This window comes from Tasmannia lanceolata, unplaced genomic scaffold (assembly GCF_043159265.1).
Source record: "Tasmannia lanceolata isolate RefF3 unplaced genomic scaffold, GAP_Taslan_0.1 ptg000003l, whole genome shotgun sequence".
NCBI lineage: Eukaryota > Viridiplantae > Streptophyta > Magnoliopsida > Canellales > Winteraceae > Tasmannia > Tasmannia lanceolata.
In genome coordinates, this window is record NW_027518680.1 from 18,334,270 (window position 1) to 18,340,269 (window position 6,000).

The 6,000-nt window shown below is 37.2% G+C and overlaps 1 long non-coding RNA gene across 1 annotated transcript; it reads right to left on the reverse strand.

Annotated features, from left to right (window-relative positions):
• Nucleotides 1-3,567: 3,567 nt before the first annotated feature.
• Nucleotides 3,568-5,172, reverse strand: LOC143861735 (uncharacterized). Its single transcript, XR_013240007.1, has 3 exons — nucleotides 4,999-5,172; nucleotides 4,405-4,880; nucleotides 3,568-3,668 (listed from the first exon to the last, which is right to left on the reverse strand). It is a non-coding gene; the product is annotated as an uncharacterized LOC143861735 (long non-coding RNA).
• Nucleotides 5,173-6,000: the final 828 nt, after the last annotated feature.

Here is a 6,000-nt window from a genome sequence, read left to right on the forward strand (position 1 = left end):
TCTTTACATGGAGGGAACCTTAGTAAGGTAGAATGTTCCATGAGACAGTAAGCTTCTTTCCTTGGTGGACAACTTACAAAATCCTTGGCCCCATAGAGATGCCCTATCACCTATGTATTTTCGAGAAATTTTTCGGGTGGACACCGCACAAAATCCTTGGGATCGGGTTGATTCCAATTCACATTTTAGAAAAATCTCAATCCGACCCAACCCAACTTTGACTTATTGATCATGCAATCCACCTTTTCCTATTAAGGACTATAAATTTTGCAATATTCCTAAAGTACTACCCATTGTAGAAGAATCAGAAACCTTTTTACAGAACTTTTTTTTACAAATGAATTTTGTGACCTTCATCACCATTTTTTTCACATCGTTTCTTAATTATCCATTGTGATATCAATGACGTATATGACCAATGAACTTACTCTCTCCAAGAACAAAAGACTACGCACAATGTACCCATTAACCAGTAACCATATATATAGGGAAGTGATAAATCGACCACCAAATATCATAAATCGACCCCCTATGTGTTTCTCTCCATCAATTCTACATGTTCCTAAATGCCACTTTAGTTTCTTATTGTTTTATTTGTAGTAAGCATATATTGGCTCTCAAAGTCAACATCAACATTTCTCAGATATCTTTGATCTATCTCCAAGCATCAACTAACAAAGCTCTATAAAGAGCCAGAATGCATTACCCCTACCTAAAACCCCATCTCCTCCCACAACCATCCAAACTTTCAAGTTGGGATAAGAGGATATATCAAAGCATCAGCATTCATAGACCAGCTTCATTCTCACATATCAGCATTACCACCAATTTCATCCCTTTTTCAAAGACCTCACATCTCTTGAGCCCTTCTTCTGCCTCATCTTCATAATCACCTTCGTCTTCGGCTATCGCATTCTGACACCGCTGATATTCTGGCACCGGATCGTTCATGAGGCTGAATGATGTCGCATCCTGATACCGCTGACATTCCGACACCAGATCGTTTATGTTGCTTTCAGCCTCCAAAAATTCCATCTCATCCATCCCCCCTCCAGTGTAGCAATAGAAGAAAGATTTCTGTCTAAACATGACAGTAAACCGGTCTGACACTCTGTGTCAGTCGGTAACATCTCCTGGATTGAGTTTCCAATAAAAGTTGCAGCCATGGGCAGCCCCCGAGGGGGGATGTCGCATAAACTTGACTTCACATTGTTGGGGATCCATTGACCTTCAACGAACTTCAGTTCTTGTTCTGCACGTTGATCATGATCTGCTCATCTACTTGGTGCTCATCTTGCTTCTGAACATGGCAGAGGCAATCAAATAGCAGCCATGGCAGGGGTCATCCGCATACATCATGTTCTTTGAATCCTACATTCGCTGGGTTAGCTCAGGGACAGAGGGAGGTACTGCTGAGACACCCCTGAGGTTAGAGGGCCAAAACCAACCATGAAGAAGTGGAAACGGAGGAATGGGATCAGGTTTGCTACAAGCTTTCGGAGGTCAGAGTTCAACCGACCAGGGAACCTCAGGCAGCAAGTAACACCACTCATTGTTGCAGAGATCAATTGGTTCAGATCACCGAGAGAAAATTCAGTAAATAGGTTGTCATTATAGAAAAGAAACATGTCCAATGAGAAAGCATTAAATGAGAATACGAACTTCAGTGATCCTAGACTAAAAACACATATGAAGGGCAGCCAATTACATTAACAGCTTATGTGATTTTTCCTCCACTGTCCAGGACAAGCAACTTAGATCAGTTGTGTATCGAAGGCCAATCTTCATGTCATCAACTGAGCATTCGAGCTTAAGATAGAACAGAAGCTTATAGTGAAAGTTTGAAATCCTCCGAAAATAAACTTTGGATTAGCATATCAAATGCTAAGTTTCTTTACCCATGGCTTTAGCAAGCAGAAGAGATCAAGTAGAACTGTAAATATAATCAACACGAGTTTTAGCATTTCTATTAGGGCAGGAGGCAATTTAATCCATATTTTGGGTAGGGATGTCACTGCCAATTCTATTATCCAGCCTGATACGTGGCGTCGTCCTAAACCTCATAAAGAAAAGTCTTAAATCTCATAAAGAAGCACACTTAACTCATAAAGAAATGAAGTATGTAAATACTTTACTTTATATCTAAGAATTGTCATGGGGCGTAAATTATGTTGTTTAATATACACCTTTTAGCATCATCGTCCAATAAACCATGTGCATTGTGTTGACCTACTGACTGCTTGGTCAGTCTGCTGCCACATATTCATTTAGTCCAAAGATATCAAGTTCCAGAGAAACAGGCCAGTAGAGGGCCCGTCCCTTTCAAATTCTGATTACAAAACCACTTGAATCTACATATTATTACATGGGGAAATGTCACTTTTAGATTTGAGTACCGGCTTGGAAAAGAGGGCATTTTATGGACGACAATCCGAGAAAATTATATGGCAGTCATTTTACTTCTAATAAGCACATCATATGAAAAATTAAACAATGGTAATTTCAAAATTAATGGGTTTTCCAGACAGCCAGAAATACAGATTACCAACATCCAAGTCTAGATAAAATACCCTAGTAAGAAATAAACAACCCCATGTAATGCACTGGAGCAATAACCAAGCAAAATAAATTTTGAGGATACTTCTTCATGCTGGTTTTCCAACTTCCTTTTCAGTTCCAGCAAAAAAAAAAAAAAAGTTGTCTTATACTATAGATGGTACTCCTTGTCTTATTTTCCCAACAGGAGCTTCCACTCAAGCCGAAAGTGATAGGTGCCATAATCCCAACATGAGCTTTCCCAACAAGTGCAATTTAAATATATAATACAACATCATCTCACTTTGTTAGAAACATGAATATAAAAATCCATCTTACTGAAAGATAACAAAAATCGTTTAAATCATTACTTAATAAACAGTGTAGTTACAGTGACTATAAATAAAAGTAACCCATTTTTATAAACTAAGAAAAAAACACTCATAGAAATATCGAAGACCAAAAAAAAAATTCATAAAAATCCATATAATACTCTAAACAAGGCCCATTAAAATGATATTTATGTAAGTATTTGAAGCATATGTGGCACACTTACAGCTATCAGCTTGAGAGTTCTGAAGCAGGAGAAATTATATGATGACAGGGCGTACAAACATGTAAATTATATCATAGAGGGCCTCGTTATCCAGAACCATGCACTCATTGGCCTTCTCCCCAGCTGATGAACACAGAGAGTGTCAATGTATGGCTCAACCACTGTATCCAAAACCAACCAAAAATGTTAAAGAAACAAATCAAAGGATAAAACATAGATATCCAAACAGAAACCCTAAGTCCCTAACTACATAAGGAAAAAAAATCCTGTATAAATATGAAGGGTTTTATGTTGTCTGGCACAAGAAATTAGCAATGGGGTTTAATTGATTTGAGAGGGATGAACACCGACCTGAACCACTGGAACAAAAAAGTTTGTGAAGTGTCAAAACGAGTAGGGAAAAAAATGATCTAAGAAGCCCAACCTGCTTTGAGTAACAGGAGCTAATGAAGACTCTACCATCCATCTCCTCGAGTCCCCATCTCAAATCATACAAAAAACTACCATCCTTGAAAAAACAAGAGAAAAAGTTCAGAAAACCTTCAAGACACCCAAAACCCCAGAAAAATTTCTCTACCTGCCAACAAGAAACTAAAAAACCCTGAGATTTCAGAACACAATTTTAATAATGCAAAGGAAAATTATCTGAGAAGAGAAGAAGAACAAACCCCTAATCAAGGTCTCTATGTGAGAAACAGAGGAACAGATGCAAAAGAAAATCGTCTCTCTCTCTCTCTCTCTCGTTTGACGTAAGCTTGCCTCTGCTCCAGGGGAAAACTATTTTGACGATGGATGGAGGGTTCGATTTCGATCAACAGGTGGGGTGCTTGACTGAAAATGAGCAACAAGTGTGCTTCTTCTTCACGGATAATTTAGGCGGTTCGATCGACAGGTGTGATGCTGGAGGAGGACCGATGAAAAGACGAAAATGGGCATACACAGCGGACGCATGAGATGATTTTTATGATTGAACTTGAAAATCTAGGGCAGTGAGAGTTAGACGTTGTAGGATACAGTAGGAATTACAAAGGAAGATGGTTGATGAAATTACACCATTTAGGCTTTTAGAATAGGATGGATTAACAAATAATATGGTTTTGCAATCTAGTGTGGGACTATATAAAATTTGAAATTTTCTTAGTTCCCCATCACATTATATATGACATAGCTATTGATGTCACAACTGCAAAGAATTTTGAGCCGAAGTACCCTTAAAACACTAAGGCTGAGAGAAACAGATGAAGCACAAAGTATTCAATGCACGAATAATAGAAGAATTTCCCATTAGAAAAAACTTTAAGTAGTGCACTTACTTGAAAGATTGCTCGTATAATCCTCAATGGCCAGACCATCAATGAGGAAAGTTAAAGAAAAATTCTTTCATCAAATTCACTTGGCATCAACCAAGGGGCTACTGCTGATGCATTTTGAACAAAATTCCTGTCATTTGCACCTTCAGATTCTGTAAAATCTATTGGGCCAGGCAAAGGTTCACTCGGCACTAGCTGATTTTCCTGACTGTTCCGTATCATGTGTTTCACGCTCATAATTATCAGGTTTTGTCTACTTATCTTCTTCATTCCCTTTGTCCCTTGAGATTGTTTCTGCCATCAGAATAGAAGCAGTTCAAAAACCCTCAGGGTCATTTGTATGACAAGTGATGTTTAAGTTGCAGTAGATGATCTCCAGAATTAGCAGCAGCGGCCAAATAGTCAGATCGTTCGTAGTTCCTTCTCAAACATCTTCTCATTCTCACAGAACTTTCCATAAAATCCAACTTCCAGAAAACCTGCATAAGTGAAGTAAGCAGCACACCCTGAAGCCTTCAACAGAAAATTAAAATCGAATGCAGAATTGTGTGAACTAATCTGAAAACATATTGTTAAACAATGAATAACTTAAGATACCTGTCATTAGGAACAGATGATGAGTTGTTAGGTGTGTCAGGGGGCTTCTGAAAGCTTTAAAAAGTGTGCAGCCTAATTGTTTTTCTCTGAAGCAATGAATTGTCACGTCTAAGTTGCAAGTGTCACAGTTTCACTACCAGCAATTATTGCCAATGCCAACAGAGGAGGAGAAGCAAAAGCATCCCATCCAATAGATATCATCGGAAGAGAGGCCTGACACAGATATAACTAATACTAAATTTCAATGACAAAAGTAATTTGCAATTTAGAGAGAGAAGTTATGACAACAAAGCGAATGTAGGACGAAAGAGTCAATACTCAACAAACACATATATGAGTATAATTTTTCATATAATAGAAACATCAACTATTGGTAAGTAAGAACCAATTTAATACTAATGTATAGGACGAAGGAGACAATACTCAACAAGCCTATATATTAAATACTATAATTTTTGTATACCAGAGATGTCAATAATTGACAAGTATGAACCAATTTCATACCAACAACAGTGAGACTTCTCATAATTGACATTAACTATTACTATTCACCAATCTTGAGCATTTCCTTCATGAAAAATGCTGAAAACAATTGATGGTTTTACATGCTAGAACTCTAAAAGCAAATCCATTGCAGAATAAAATATTGTTTTATCAACAACTAAATAAACGCATTTTTATGTCTACCATCTCAAACATTTTCTTTTCTCAACTCTAACAAGGAAATAGAGCTTCTTATAATGAACATGCATGACACAGATACCAGTACCCAATATGGGTAAAACATGAGTATGGTTCTCATCCAAAAGTGTTGATAACACGGCTTTTTTAACAGAAATTTTCTTATAATTCTTCAATTCTCACTGAAAGGTAAAATAAGCATGCAATAATTATGAAACCCTGAATTATAATAGAACCAATAATGATTCAATATAGATTAAACATAGGCATCAAAAAGTTACATAAAACTAAAATGCCATAAATTCAAATGACCACAATTTA